This window comes from Lissotriton helveticus, chromosome 5_1 (assembly GCF_964261635.1).
Source record: "Lissotriton helveticus chromosome 5_1, aLisHel1.1, whole genome shotgun sequence".
Lineage (NCBI taxonomy): Eukaryota > Metazoa > Chordata > Amphibia > Caudata > Salamandridae > Lissotriton > Lissotriton helveticus.
Genome location: NC_136065.1, coordinates 701,202,521 through 701,219,141, shown reverse-complemented (window position 1 = coordinate 701,219,141; position 16,621 = coordinate 701,202,521). Strand labels below are relative to the sequence as shown.

Below are 16,621 nucleotides of genomic sequence, written 5' to 3'. Positions count from 1 at the left end.
CCCGAACAACGGAGCGGACCGGAAAACAAAAGAGGTGAGCGCCGCTGCCGACAAGCGTGCGGACGCCCAAGACTCACCGGCAAACCCTGCAGGCGCCCAGACAGCGTGGCAAGGCCCGCGATGAATATCAAGTGCGCGCATGCGCTCTGGTAACAGGCCCCAACGCAACGCCAGGAACACGGGAGCAGCGCACTTACGCTCCCCACGTGCCTGCAAGACAGCTACCACGCAACTGCCTCATGAAATAGCCCCAAACTGCAGGGACACACGTAGGAAGCCCGTGTGCAGCCAGTCGATAGCAAACAAGCATTGGCAAATGCAAAGCCAATCCAAAAGCCTGCATTGAAACAAGCACAGGCAAAGGCAAGAACTGACAGCCCCCTGAAGCTGCAGAGCCTCGCCACAGAAGGCTGCACACGCCAGCAGCAGCCTGAGCGGCAGAACGCCCGGGGTTGAAAGGCAAGGCGCAATAACCCTCAAAACGCCTTGGCAAGTGCATCAAGGTCTGACCTCCAAACGACCAGCATGTCAAACCAGCCGCAGTGCAGCAACCACAGGTGGTGCACCTGGCGCAACCGCCCCCACCTCCAGCCCACTCCCAGATTCAGGCATTACCACCGTTCAGCGAGTTGATAGAGCCATCAACTGCAACGCCAAGATGGGCATTATGGATTGGGAGACTGAACAACTATTTCATCGTCACTCGTGAAACTGACAAGGCGGTCAAAAGGTTGTTATTGCTGCACTTTGGAGGTGATGAAATCTACAAACTATTTGCACACCTACCAGACACCGGAGCGCAAGACGATTATGATGCCGCTGTGAAGGCGCTAAACGCTCATTTCGACCCCCAACTCAACCCTCACTATGAGCGTTTCAAATTCCGGCAGTCAAGACAGAGGGAAGGAGAAACCATGGACGCCTTCCGGGCAAGGCTCAGGGAGTTGGTGAGCACGTGCAACGAAGACGACCAGACAAAGGAAGTCACAGCATAGCTCATCCAAGGCTGTAGGAGCAAGCTGCTGAGGACGCTCATACTCCGGCAACCACGCATCACCCTGGAGGAAATCCTGCTACTCGCACGCTCGCATGAGTTGTCCGACGTGAGGGCGACAGCAATGGAGGCCGCACTTAACCCACACGCAGATTCGCCGGCGCAAGTGAAGACTGAGCGAGTGGACACCGTCTGCACACCTACTCGAAGCGGACGCGGGAGGTGGTCTGCTAAACCCGCACGACGTGCCCCGTGTGGGTACTGTGGGAGGGAAGAGCCCTGCCAGGACGGATGCCCAGCTCGGGGCAAGACTTGCTCCAAGTGCGGAATTCCAAACCACTTCGCCAGCATATGCCGAGGAGGATTCAAAGGGAAGGCCGCGGCGGGAAAAAGATCAGTAAACAGCGCTGTCAGTCACCTATCGTTGGAAGAACCGACAACGTCCCACACGACCAAGGCGCCATCTCACAACCAACCACGGTTGGATGATTCCTCGACAGACGAGGATGAAGAATGTTATTTCGTATCCTTCGCAAGTGACCTCAAGCGAAGGCGAAGGCGGCAACCAAAGTGCAGTATCGAAATAGACGGGTCCCCAGTGACCGGAGTGATAGACACCGGAGAGACGATCAATGTAATGGGTATCCAGCACTACAAAAGTCTAAACCCCAGAACGCAGCTCACTCCATCGAGAGTTCGAATTCTCACCTATGGAAGCCAGAAGCCCCTCCCTCTCCGAGGGAAAATGGTGGTTCAAGTCAAAGCTGAAGGCAAAGAAGTGACCACAACCTTCCACGTCGTGGAAAAAGAGGCAGACCTGCTGGTTGGCAGTCACACTGCGGAGGACCTCCATCTAATAGCGTTCCCAAACGCAGTGAAGACCCTCCAGGCGGAGGACATCTTGGATCTATTTCCACAGTTGTTTCAGGGACTCGGGACCTTCAAGAAAGAGCCGATAAAACTTCACATTGGCACTGCGACACCGGCGGATCCCATTTCATCTGAGGCCCCTAGTGGAACAGGAGCAACAGAAATTGGAACTCCAAGGCATCATTTAAAAGGTATCAGGCCCCACCCCGTGGGTGTCGCCCATGGTCACAGCCGAGAAACCGAAACAACCTAGCCAAATCAGAATTTGCATCGACATGAGGATGCCCAATCGAGCAATCGAACGGGAGGGACATCTTACACCCACTGTTGATGACATCCTGGCTGACCTAAACGGATGGCAATGGTTCTCCAAACTCGACCTCAAGGCCGGATACCATCAACTAAGGCTAGCGGAGGAAAGCAGATACATACCGACATTCTCCACCCATCTCGGACTCCGCCGGTACAAACGGCTCAACTTTGGAATATCGTCTGCAGCCGAGATTTTCCAGAACGCCGTGAAGGAAATCTTGTCAGGGCTTCAAGGCGTCCTCAATGTCAGTGATGACATTCTGATCCATTCCCGCACAGTCGAAGAACATCATCGAAGGCTGAGGGACACGCTACAAAGGTTGGCCGAGCACGTTGTAACTCTACACAAAGAGAAGTGCCAATTCTTCCAGAGGTCAATCGGGTTCTTTGGATACGTGTTCAGCTCCGAAGGTATTAAAGTGGACCCCCCGAAAATCACAGGCCATCCAAGGTGCTCCCGCTCCGACAAGTGCATCTGAAGTCAGAAGCTTCTTAGGGATGGCGACGTACTGTGCAAGATTCATCCCGAACCTGGCCACCATTGCAGAGCCGCTACGGAATCTTACCAAAAAGGAAACTATCTGTAGATGGACAGCTGCCGAAGAACCAGCCTTCACCCAAGTAAAAACAGCGCTACTGGAAAGCACCACGATGGCGTATTTCGACACTGCCAAAGCCACTGAGATACTGGTAGATGCCAGCCCCGTTGGACTAGGGGCGCTGCTCACCCAGGAAACGCAGCCAGGTATATGGACCCCTCTCGCGTTTGCGAGCAAAGCTCTAACCTCTGTTGAGTCTCGCTACTCACAGATTGAAAGAGAAGCATTGGCGGTGTAGTGGGCCTGCAACCACTTTCACCTATATGTGAGTGGACACCCCTTCCGGGTGGTGACTGATCATCAACCACTACTCCCTCTGTTCAAGGGAACTGCCCCGCATCCGCCCCGCGGATAAAACGGTGGGCTATACAAATTCAACAGTATCAGATGGACCTGGTGTACCGCCCTGGAGCCAAGAACCCAGCAGACTTCCTATCCCGTCATCCGGCACCCGTGAATGAACCAGACGTGGCGCACATTGAAAAAACTGAAGAATTCATCAACATGATCGCTCAGGCGTCGTGCCCCCGGGCCATGTCACTCAACGAACTCAAGGAGAACACTGACACCGATCCGGTGCTCAGCCGAGCAGTCCAAGCCCTGACAAAGGGATCGTGGGAAGGATTCCTCAATAACGATGAGGGCTGGAACAAAGAAGAAAGGGCCCGACTAGGGCAGGTCTGGAGAGTCCACCGAGAGCTGAGCGTTGCCGAATGCGGAATCATCCTGAGAGGGTCACGGACCGTGATCCCGAAAAGCTTACAAGAACAGGCGACCGTCCTCCCCCATGAGGGACACCAAGGTACGAAGAGGATGAAGTCCCGAATTAGGGAGAAAGTGTGGTTCCCCAATCTTGTGTGGATGCCATAGTTTGCAATTGCAGATCCTGCCAGATCATCAGTGTTAGAATTGGGGGTCTCTGGTTGGCGCAAGTATGCACTTGTGACATGCAGGGACCCTCTCCTCTAAGTCAGGGCGAAGGATGACCCCTTAGAATTACCCTTGCTCACCCTCTAGGTGCGTGGGGTGAGCAGCCAGGGCTATTCTTCAGGCGTAACTGAGTTAAGCATTTGTAATAACACACACAGTAAAATATACCAATCCCCCCACAAATGGACACCAGGCTGTGAATATATAAAAATACGTTCCTTTATGTAAAAATATATATATATGCAGACAAGACTTATCACAAGACCAATAACTTTTTTTAGGTTAGGATAGGCCACAAGATTGTAATTGGGCAAGCTTCTCTTAGTTACAGTTCAAAAATAGAGATTCAGTTCTCTTCACTTGTTTCTACTTAGTCTCTGTTACTGCTAAAGCACTTCTTGAGTGGGCTAGGCACTTTGCCAATCCGTGGGGACCATTAGGAATTCTGTCCAGCTCTTGCAGCGCTCCCGTATGTTTCTCCTTGTCAAAACGGCGACACCCTACCGCGTCTCACGCATCTAGTGTGAGCACGCATTCGACTCGTACAGGGTGCGGCACCGGGCCTCTCACGGCAGTATACACCTCACGGTCGGCTCTCAGCGGGTCGACCCGTACCTCCTTGGTGCACTGCAGGTAGGGAGGCGGGTAACTGGGAGGCAGGCGTACTAGGGCTGAAACGTACAGTGTACTCACGGTTGCAGGAGTGGCTGGAGCGCATAGGGGAAATAAAACGTTGCGGGCCCCTAGCCCGGTGTAGAATCTTCAAGAGTGCCTTGATTCCTTCGGGGTTTGGGACGAGTCGTGCACGGCAGTGCGACTCATTCAGTTCAGGGGTGCCGTTGGATCTTTCACATCAGCGGGTGCGGTCACACAGGCGGGCGCGGCCCTCGATCCCCAGTACGACGGTACGGGAGTCTCCACAAGGGGGGGCGGTGCGGCCTGTAAACGCTCTGGGACAATGAAGCGGGGACAGCAGGGCACAGTCCGTGTGGGCTGCGGGTCCCGGCGTAGATCCCGCTTCAGCGCGCTCCTAATGACAGGCAGGGGCAGAGGAGCAGGCAGCCTGACCCGGGGGCAGAGAGCGACTCCGAACGGAGCGAGGCTCTCACGGGTGAAAAGGCAGGCAAGCTCCCGAGTGCCACAGCCCTAGGAGGGGGCGATGAGGGGCGCAGTATTCCTTCGGCAGGAGGCACACACGGCTCGAGGTTCAAGACTAGCAAAAGCACCAAGAACCCACTAGTCCTGGGGTTCAGGTCAGGGGGCAAGCTCAAACAAGCCCTTGGAGAAAAGTTTCAAGCACAAGTCAGCAAAGTCTTTTCAATAAGTCTTCTCCTCTCCTTCCTCAGCAAGGCAAGCAGCAGGCCAGTCCTTCCAGCGTCTTCTTCTCCCTCTAGTTGGGCTGAGGTTCGTTGAGGGAAACAGGATTCTGATTTACAAGGAGCAGGGCTCCTACTTTTATACAGCATTTACTTTGTTCTCACAGGCCAGGGGGGCCTTTGCATAACTCCTTTCAGTCTCTGAGTCCTTGTTGGGTGTACTCTGGCTTCTGCTTTCAGTGTGAGGGGCAGGCACATCAGACGCTCCACAGGAGGTGGAGCCAGCATTGTGTGGACAGGGGCAGCCAGGAGTACCTTGATGACAGTGCTTCGCCCTTCCTGGGCCAGTTGCCGGCTGAGTCATCAGTCGCTCCCCAGGGGACGGAGCCAGCATTGTGGTGGCAGAGCACAGCCCTATTCAGAGTCCAGGGGCACTCCCCCCTCCCACTAAGGTGTAATCCTTGCATTCACCACCTGTCATCCCCCAGCCCTGTCACTCACGTAACCCAGACAGTCATATCCACATCCAAGCAGAGGCGTGCTGAAATGGTTAGGCAAGCAAATGCTAACTTTTTAAAAGTAGCATTTGCAAACACAGGATATTAAAATAAACTTTACTAAAAGAAGTATTTTATTATTCTGAGTTCAGGCATACAAAAACTTTTTTTTCTACCATGTTCCCTGAGCCTGCTGGGATTATAGAGTGTAATAATTCCAGCAGCCCATCTGGCCTAAAGAGAACAGGTAGCCTTACAATAGTGAAACACTAATTTGGCTGTAATTCACTATTAGGACATGCCACACACATCAGAGCATGTCCTACCTTACACTTACAATGCACCCTGCCCTTGGGCCTACCATAGGGGTGACTAATATGAAGTTAAGGGAAGGTTTAGGGGCGGGCAAGTGTGTGCACTTGCCCAGCCAGCATGACAGTACCAGACTGCATGCAGGTTCTGCAGTGGCAGACCCTAGACACATTTTAAAAGGCTGCTTATGTGGGTGGCGCAATCAGCGCTGCAGGCCCACTAGCAGTATTGGCATTTACAAGCTCTGGCACTCCTGGTGCACTTTACCGGGGACTGACAGTAAATCCAATGAACCAATCAGGAACATCAATCACAGTTACACTTTACATTGGGGAGAGCATATGCACTTTAGCACTGGTCAGCAGTGGAAAAGTGCCCAGAATCATTAAACCAACAAAAACAGGTCAGAGAGAGTATTGGAGAAAGGCAAATAGTTTAGTGATGACCCTGCCAAGAGGGCCAGGTCCAACAATCAGCAGTTCAGAAGCCCCTGCTCCAGTCATCACTGAAGAGCCAGCGCTGTCACCATGGACGTGGGTCAGCCTAGACTTTGGAAGTTTTCCTGATGACCGGACTGTAGTCCTGGTTGACAGCTACACCAAATACCCCATAGTGGAGGTAGCCCCTTCGACAAGCTTCACCAACGTACAGCCAATACTAGCAGGCATACACAGTATTTGTTAAAATACCCCTCACACAACAAAAGGGCCCTTGGTGTCATGCTTCATCATCGGGGTCTTCCCGCCCGGCTGCGGGACGGGGTGTGCTATGACTAGCGACTATGCTGGAGCACTTAGATATTGTAAGTGCTATGTGAAGTGTAATGAGTGAGTGTGAGTAGGGTCAGGAGTGATATGGAAAAGTGAGATTTAAAAAAATACCTGGCCTGATGAAAGCAAAAAATTCTTTATCAACCATAGGCTGGTATCGTTAAAAATAGTGTGTCAGAGACAATCTAGCTTAACAATGGGCTAGTTCTCCTGGTGTTGTCAACATGTTTCGAGGCTGACTGCCTCTTCGTCAGGACGGGGTCAGATCCCTCTGTCACTCACTAAGGTTGGCAACAATGTGTGCTATGTGTATATACAAGTGAATAGAATATAAATTATAATACAACTGCAATATGGCATTCAATTTTGAACAGTTATAGCCCTGTCAGTATTTCTGAGTCGTGGGCCTGCAAAGATAAAGTAAGAGCACGTAAATATTTACTGCGCGTCCCAGTGCGCGTTCATATATCACCTGTGGAAGGAAAGACATGGTGACATATATGGTGACTTTGCGATTGCCCGTAAAAATACACTTAGGTGCTGTGACCTGTAGGTGGAAGGAAAAACACTACAAGACAAAACCAACACTTAACATAAAACACACTCTCTATGTCGTGAAGTTCTGTACAAGTCCATGGTGAGCTGTAAAATGAAAGACTAAGGACTAAATACATACTGGAATAATTAGGAGTCAGTGCCCCATGAGCCGGTCTGGAAAAGGGGTACATGGAACTTCCATCTGTTGGTAAAGTAAAAGTGGGGCATGCCATGGTTTAGAGTAAGGTCATGGTAGCAGGTGTTGAAAGTCTAGGCATAAGGCTCCCTAACGCGGCTATGCCGTACTTACTAGTTCATGAGCAGTCCTCGCATCCTCCCTCATCTGCGGCTTCCGTGGTGAGAGGAAGGAGAGGAGCATGCGGTTATATACTGGAGTGAATTGGATAATTACTAGCACCTGTACCTGGGAGGGGCGGCTGATTGAGCAGAACACTAGAGCGGTGTAAGCTCAGGAAGGTGGACGGAAACGGGAGCCATCTTGGAACAGTATCAAGGATCAGGTCTGGAGGGGGGCCTCATGGATCCAGTATCAAGCCTCACGTCAATACGTATTATGGTCTCTCCAACTTGAACTGGTCACACTAGCGATAGGCGAGAAAGCAGTGAGAAAGCAATGAGGCGATGCCCCCACGACCCTATGGAGGAGCCACCACTGCATTTGAACACAGAGACACAGGCCCAGGAGTTGAACATCAACGTGCCTGCCATTGTCTCTCCAGTCTGTGCCCATGGACGTTGTTTAGAGTTTGGTGGAGCCGGAGCACTGTTGGGAAATGTCAGTGCACCGGCCCCACGAAATGCATAGCTCACCTGCCCTAGTTGGGGGAAACACTGGTTTCCTGATGCCAGAAGAACCACATCTCGCTCGCTGTTGGAAAGTTCGGACCTGTGAGGTTGTCTACCATAGAATTGTGGCCTTGCACTTTTTAGAGCAGTGTGACCATCACTAAATTTCCTTCCACTAGACGTCTAAGTGCAACATGAGGGCAGGGAAACCACTCAGTGACTCCCATCCACAGGCAGAAAACTCCCTGCACATCTAGCTCAAAGGTTTTATTTTTTCTCAATATTGAATTACTACTTTTGGGAGTTTGTTCTTGAAAAAGCAGAACAAAATTTGAGGGGGCCGTCCAACATGGCTAACAAAAAACTACTAATGAGAAGTACATTCATTATTGTCCTCTAGTTATGACTGCAGTGTGGAGAGAATTTTGCTACCACATTGCATACTGAGATAGCAAAATAAAGTTGACTAGAAGCATAATACTTCCTCTCTTTGCTCACTTATTACTTCCCCTTTTAAAAGAGCACTGTGCCTCATAAAAAATGAAGGAGGCAACTCAAAGGGAGATTCCTAAGGGTGTGCAGTGGAATCTATCTATTGTGTCCATTGGCAGTTTTCTTCAGACTGTGAGCTATCCTCTGAGTGGATGGATTCTAGAATGTGTCAGCTTAACCCATCCATAGATTTGCTTGGCATAAAACATTAACAAAGCTTTACCACTTTCAATGGAGTCACGACCATAGCAACAGATGGACAGAAGAGAACAAGATCCTTGAGGCAAGGAAATCTTTAGGATAGTCAGCTCCTTTATCAAGCCAGCGGAGCTTGAAAGCACGATACAGCCACCCCCCTCATTGTGTATAAAGCTATCAGATTTTTTTGATAGTAAAATCTTGAAAGTCTATAGCACCCTCACAACGGTGATAGAGACAGGTAAAACAGAAGGAGTGGGAATCCGAAATACCGAAGATACTTTCTTGACATTTCTCTCTATCTCCCAACAGGAATCCCTGGCAGGGATCCTGAGAAGTAATCCAGGGTCTCCAGAGGATCCGTGCCCCCCTAAATTGTGCAGGGCTCTGGCTCACCTGATGAATCCCACTCTGAATCATATATGGAACACCTCACTATCCATGGGCATTTTCCCTGATGTATGGAGACATGCGTTGTTATTACCCCTTATGAAAAAGCCCAATGTGGATCCGGGAGAGCTTAACAACTATCGCCCGATCTCACTACTGCCAGCACCAGCAAAGATGTCGGAAAAGATGGTACAGAGCCAGCTGGCTAATTTTATTGAAGGGCATGACATTTTGCATGACACGCAGTACGGGTTTTGGTCTGCTTTTAGTACTGAGACTGCGCTGTTGGAGGTGGTTGGAGGTGGCAGAGTCAGTAAGAATGACTGTGGATGCAGGAGCATCAGCAATGCTTGTGCTTTTGCACCTGTCCGCAGCATTCGACACTGTGGATCACCAAATTTTGTTAGATGGACTCAAACCGATGGCTCTGGGAGGAATGGTCCTCATCTGGCTGAAGTCCTATCTTAAAAATCCGTATGCAGAGGGTCGCCCTCCAGCCCTTTCAGTCGGAACCTAAGCCACTGTGGTGTGGGGTACCACAGGGTTCGGCCATGAGCCTGCTGCTCTTCAATACCTATCTGGCCCCCATGTTTTCGCTCATAGCAAATTGGGAAGTGAAGGCAATATCATACACAGAGGACACCCAGCTGGTGTTTTCCTTCAAGGATCATTCTGCTGACTCCTTCACTAGGTTTAAGGGATGTTTGAAGGACATCTCCTGCTGGATAAACAACAACAACAAACTTAAGCTTAATGCAGAGAAGACAGAGGTGTTGTTCTTTGGCAAGGCATCTCCTTCGGCAGTCGGAGTTTGGTGGCCAGCGGAAATGGGCCTGTCACCTATACCAGCAATCACGGCAAAACACGTGGGCGTAAAATGGGAAGCGGATCTTTCATTCGTAACACAAGTATGGCATGTTGCCACCTCATGCTTCGGTAAGTTGAGAAGCTTTAGGATATTTCTACATTTACTACCGGAGGAGTGTTGTAGAGTCATTGTCCATGCCACAGTGACATCTTGGCTGGACTATGCAAATTGTCTATACTTGGGATTACCCGCCTATCTGATTAAGAGATTACAGATGGTACAAAATACGTCTGCGATATTAATTAGGCGAGTTCCGTATAGGCACCACATTTCTCCTCATATAAGACAGCTCCACTGGCTGCCAGTTGCCAAAAGGATCAAGTTCAAGGCCTTGACCATGGCCTTTTGGGCGCTGCATGGCAGATGTCCTAGCTGCCGTAAAAACAGGTTATGCCTCTACCAGAAAAAATGATCATTGAGGTCCAGCTCTCAGAACTTGATCTGTGAACCTCCCTATGCTAAGTCACGCTTTAGGGGCAGATCCTTCACGGTGGTGGCGGTCAGTCTGTAGAATTCCCTGCCGACTAATATGAGCCTGATTCAATCTGAACTTGTATTCAGAAACACCTTGAAGACCTGGCTTTTTAGCCATGGCTAGAACTTTTGGTTTTGCACCTCTCATGTCTGCCCGTTATAGCGCCGGGACACCTCTGTTTGAAGTAGCTGTCTTGCTTTATAAATGTTGTTATTATTATTATTATTGTATGCTGGGGACTAATAAATATGGTGGATGGTCCTCTTCCAGGAGTGTGGAGACAATACCCTCCATTGACCTCACCAGAGGATGGGTCATCTACCCTACTCTAAATTAGGCCTCAGGTGTGGTCTTGCATGTCACCATGCTGTTGTGACTTCAAAAAGAAAGATACCTACCTGCCTGTTTAGGAGCTTGACTGCACCTGTCAGTAGGCCAGGAGAAGGTACTGATTCCCAGGATGTCAGCTTGATGGATGGAGCTTGCTCTGAAGTCAAGAGCCTGCCAGATTCCCAATATCAAGGAGTAAGCAAGAACATAATCTGGATTTAAGAGCTACTCCAGCTATTTCATACATCAAGAAGAGATAGCATTCCATATTGCTCTTTGGATGAGAAAATCAAGACTTATACCACTAAACCATGATCTGGGGGAAAGAGTCTATTTAAATACTTACATGAAAGATTCTCCTCCAGCTATCTAGGTACAAATATTCTTTTCCTTGTGGCATTTATGAGTCCAACTGAAACTTTGATATGTATGATGCTGCAAATGTGTATGAGTGCATAAGTTCAGTAATGCTAGTATAATATGGCATGCAGTGGTGGCTGGTGACATTTGAAAGTGGTGGGTGGAAAAGTTTGGGACGTGTGAAATGCGACGAGCGAGCATAGTGAGCAAGCCTGCTTGTCATATGGGGACTCTTGGGGGTTCTACCACCAAGTAAATTTTGAAAAAATGGTGGGCAAATGGTGCATTTTCAAGCACATTTGAAAAAGTAAGAAGGTTAATAAGGCAAGTCTGAAATTGTAGTTATGATATCAATGAAGAGATTTCATATGATAATGATGTAGGTAGCTGCTTATTCAGTATAATCAGAGAACTTCATAACAGACTTTGAGATAACAATGCTGAGTACCTCACAGATTATCGAATTTATATACATTCCTTTACAAATGAAATCTACTGAGGAAATACAAGTTATTGTGATTTGTCGGACTGGACACAATGAGATAGCAAGGAATAAATATTAAAAGGCAGTGCGGAACCCTACTAGGCACTGTACGTCTAATTCAGGGGATGAACTGGAAGAGGCCAGTCGAGGTGCTGCATTGTGCTATTTAAATTCACTGGTTACTTTTATTTTCTTATTTTGATTTTTAGCAGTGACATTCCTTGGCGCTTTTTAAGTATGACAACTGATCCCAGCACTGTATCTGGCCCTGTTTTCGTACACTGGCTGTTTGCTCTTGGTGCTATATTGGGGGTACCGAATTAAGCCTGGGGCTGCTACTGGCGCTGAATTGAGTGCTGTTTTAACACAGTAGTTGGTCTTTGCATTATATTGGGAGCTGATTTAATGCATTGCCTGCTCTTGGTGCTGTGCTGTGTACTGTTTTACGACTGCAGTTACTCTAGGTGCTACACAGAGCACTCTTTTGAGCCAATGGCTGTGATTTGGGCTGCGTGGGGTGCTGTATAATTCAGTGGCTGCTGTTGTTTCCTTCTCTAATACTGATTCAGCAGAAAGACCTGATCAGGTGTCACGAAATCTACACCCAGATGTTAACTGCTTGTGACTTTCTTTTGCATAGTACGCCTCTGCCACACTCTTCAGTGTAACAGTGCTCTAGTGTTGTGCAATTTTTAAATAATACATTTATATTTTGTTTACATGTTTGTGGGCACACGTACAAAGAAAACATTTTGTAAGTTTGTATTTGCAACTTTCTGCGACTCGTAATTAGGAACTCACAAATTGCGCTGAACAACAGTGTCTCAGACACTGTTTGCGATTCCTAATGGGGTTGCAATTGACCTGTCTCATCGATTTTCATGAGGCAGGTTGTGACCCATTGGGAATGGCCTGTAATGTGAAGAATGGTGGGGTCAGCAGACCACCACGTCTGTGATTGCTTTTTAAATAAAGCATTTTTATTTAATTCAGCCCATTTTCATTGAAGGAAAATGAGATGCATTAAAAAAAGAAATATGAAAAGATTCCTTTTCATTTTTTTAAGAGTAGGCAGAGGTCAGTGAGACCACTTCCAGCTCTTAAACAAGCATTGGCATAGCCAAAAAGTCTCGCCTTTGGGACCTTCTATGTCTTTTGCCAGAGCTATTGGCTTTGTTAATGTGTTTAAGCTATGTTGTAGAGCACTTGTGACTGCCTGGTTAGTAGTAAAATATTGCAATAGTTGGTGGTAAGAGGGGCTCCTACACTTTGGGCATCAGTGTCACTACACCTGCTGCACCATCTAAATAAAGCCTCTTTCAACTGCAAGGTAACTGCAATTTGACTGCCCGTTTAGTAGTAAAATATAGCAACATTAGGTGTTTAGAGGAGTTCTGACAACTTTTTGGCCCAGAGCCATTGCACCTTCTGCACCATTCAAATATATATAAATAAAACAAATGTGATTATTACCCTGTTTAACAGTACACCAATTATTAACCTGAGAAAGATGAAAGGTGGAGATGGCCCACCAGATTTTGAACTTGCTTTCTGAATGAGGAAGAGGGAGAAAGAGGAAGGGACATGCCATTGAAAGAGAGGGAGAGAAAAACTAGAGTATGCTTCAACAGAGAATTCTAGAATTTGCAAGAGTTAGTAATAATCAGCAGAGACAAAAGACACAGAAAATAACATTCTGAAGTACGAACTTGATCTTGACAATCACTCAACTTTTCATCAATCAGGATCCCTTTCAGGGCCTGTGACTATATGCTTGCTGAAAACATATTTTAATCAAGGATGCCCCGCATTTCTACACTCATGTGAAGAATCGCATTCTGTCCACAATGATTCAGCAGTCACTGTAGGCGCACCTGAGGAATCGCATAACTGGCGCTGTGTGATTGCAGTCTGCAACACACGGTGCTTAGCAGTCTACGCAGAACTCGTCTGTTTTTAACAGCGTGTGGTCAATTGCAAAAGATTTGTTATTCTTCTGCAAAACGAGAAAGGGCTGCTTCGGAGCCGACACAAAGAATGCACGCACCGCAGGCAAAGATGTCCCGACGATATTACATTGATGGATGTAGACAGGACTTTGGACTGCGATGGCTTGTATTTTATTTTGTCCTTTGTCGTCCAAATTCATTCTTTTGAGACTAATAAAAGTGGCAGCCAAATGATGTGCTACCGCAACAGTGTAAACTACCTCCTTGACAACTTGGCCTTAAAGAAAAGTATCGCCGAGGCTTGGTAAAGGTTTGCACAACACGCAAAGACAAATAACATACCGCAACAGAGGTTGAAGTGGAGCAACTGAAAGAAACAAGCACAGTGCAAAAGTGAAAGTGACCGCGAGACAGGCAAATGTAAATAAGTGCGGCCACGCTAATTAGAAACAGATGGCTCTGCGCGCCGCTGCTTGCTCCCACAAGGTGGATGCGTAGGAGTCAACATTTTGAGAAAAAGGTGGGACATGTACCAGCTCATGGCCAAATGCGTGCTTTCTTTTCTGAATGACAAACGCAAAAGCCAATACAATTACTGCAAAAAAAAGCCACACGCACATGTTTCAGAAAAGTGCAGACCGATTCCAAGAGGTCATCTCCTAGAGCAGCACATGCGCGCTGCGCTAGGCTCGACCTAAAAACTTTGGCGCTCACATTCACAAAGGGGAAGGGGTTCCTTGGAGACCACTACTTGTTTGCAAATGGGTTACCGCCTCCTTCATGGAGTCAGTAAAACATTAATGTTTTGCTACTGCATTCTGGTCACAAAACATTCAAATATGCCCCTGCGACTCGCATGCGAGGGTGTTATTGAATTGCTCGATTAAAATACGACACCCTTTACTTCTATGACATCTGACATTTTATTTTACCGCCCATTGCATGTATAGATTTCCAGTCAGTGTCTGTCTAGCGTGCCCGTCTTTTCTTTTCATGAACGTTGGTTAAAAATCAAAAGTGCTGATAACATGATGCTGCACTTCTATTGCTGTAAAGATTTTCTCATTTACAACTGTTTAGTGACAGTTAATAATCAAAGTTATAACAGAATTAAAGTTGTATATTTTGGAATTGCTTTCGATCAGAGTAGCATTTTGGCATACTCAAAGATGGGGCAGAAACAATGTCTGTTTTCATTAAATATTTAAAGTCAAGTGTTCATTTATATTCAAAGTTCATCTCATACATGCACCTTCTTCCCCTGCAACCCTTGTTTTTTATTTATAAATGCTGCCATTTCATGATGTCCGCAAGAGATTACAATGTAGTCCGTTCTCTATGTTGTAAAACTAAATAGAACATATGGTGGGCGGTCTTTTTAAGGGATGAAACTATAAACCGGGACACAGATTGGCTACACTGCTGCATATAAATTAGTATAATAATACGACTTTTGCTGTACTGGACTCTCTTTTCTTAAAAAACATCATAGGTAACTTGTGATTAGTTTCGAATGTGACCCGGGCAGATGTAGACAGACACCACCGCCACGACATTCTCACCCTCACATTCATGAGAGAATCGCCTGCTCTGGTGTTCCTCCAATAACCTTTACTTCTGATCCTTCTGGTTCTTGCAAGTGATGAGTGGGTTTTCACGCTTGTGCGTGACGTGTGCCATCCCATCCTTGTTACAACAGAGCACATACATTATTCTAAATAGTTTTCTCTGGTTTTTAGGAAAGTTTTAACAACAAAGATCAAATGAAATTGCATATGTGATCACACAATTGGGTGAATATTAACACATTTTACATAAGCCATGCACGTTGTCACAGAAGGTATGTCATATAGGAGCTGACAATGGCATCAAGTGCATTATTTGTAGTGTGGACTAAATGCATATTTATGCTCCACTGAAGGTAAAGATGTAGAGGCACATAAACTCCCGGTGGTGTTAGAACATTACGTTTGTGTGGTACATAATTTTCCTGGTATAATCATATACTGGATATGAAACAAGCATTAAAATGCAAAAGGTCTCGCTTTTCATTAAGTTAAAGCCATTTGCTATGCTATACAATACCATTAGCAAAGCAAATGGCTTTAACTTAATCAAAGGCGAGACTTATTGCATTTTCAATGCTTGTTTTTCTAGTTAGCATTATGACATACGATATTAGTGTTTCAACAAAATGTGGTTGTTATGAAGGTGGCACACTACATAGATACAGACCTAATGTGTTTACAGATAACTCGTGATGGTCTCCTGAAAATCTTGAATACATCTGGCCCTGTGGCCGACCATTCGCTACACATGAAACATTAACACCATTGGCACACACATTGCATTCATGTTTTACATGGATTAAACCAAAATGAGGCTTTATAATCTGTTTGACAGTTGCACGATATTCTTTAATAAGAAATACAATCACATCATGTATCCCTAGACTGCCATAGCAGAGCACCTGAAAAATGTTTTTTATTAGAGAGAAAATGGCTAAAGTATTCGCCAGCCCTGGAGCTTGTGATATGAACTGCAGCTGATTCTGTCTTCAGAAACTGTTGCAGTATTAGAGATTCACAAGGCTCAGTGGGTTTCTCAACCCGCCTGGAGGCACAGCAGGGTAAAGGTCAGCCAGTATGCATTAAGCTTCACTGGTAACACCTTGGGCCCCAGACACTGAAGCAGCTAAGCAAAGATGGCAAAATGACAGCTGCTGAATCGTCCAGGCCGGAATGAGTGCGAGGCCTTTTGGATTTGTAGGGCCATGGGGGAGGAGGACTGCTGCCTTTTTAGACACAGCCCCAACAAGCCTTACTGCGAAGCACGCCCTTGTGAAGGAAGAAGGGAGGGCCATTGAGACCCAGTATAGGGGTATACCATGGTAGTGGGGAAGATCTATGGGCTGGCCGCCACCAGTGATTATAGTGAGGAAGCCACACCCACATTTTCCACCTGACCCGTCACATACAAAGTCTTTACCAACCATAATCCAGGTTAAATCCTTATCCCTAAGAACTGGACTGTGTACATCTTCACACTTATATAATGCAACATTTGCTCCATTACTGGCGTGATATGTTTGTTGTCCAACAGGATGATGTAAACAGAATTATCAGATCCAA

At 47.1% G+C, this 16,621-nt stretch overlaps 1 protein-coding gene and 1 non-coding gene across 2 annotated transcripts in view; one reads left to right on the top strand and one right to left on the bottom strand.

Moving 5' to 3' along the window:
- LOC144754849 (beta-microseminoprotein-like) overlaps positions 1–16,621 on the bottom strand; it is a 124,609-nt gene that overhangs the window by 61,892 nt on the left and 46,096 nt on the right. The gene's annotated exons all lie outside the window — the stretch shown is intronic.
- LOC144756995 (small nucleolar RNA U13) lies at positions 15,111–15,210 on the top strand. Its single transcript, XR_013595463.1, has one exon. It is a non-coding gene; the product is annotated as a small nucleolar RNA U13 (small nucleolar RNA).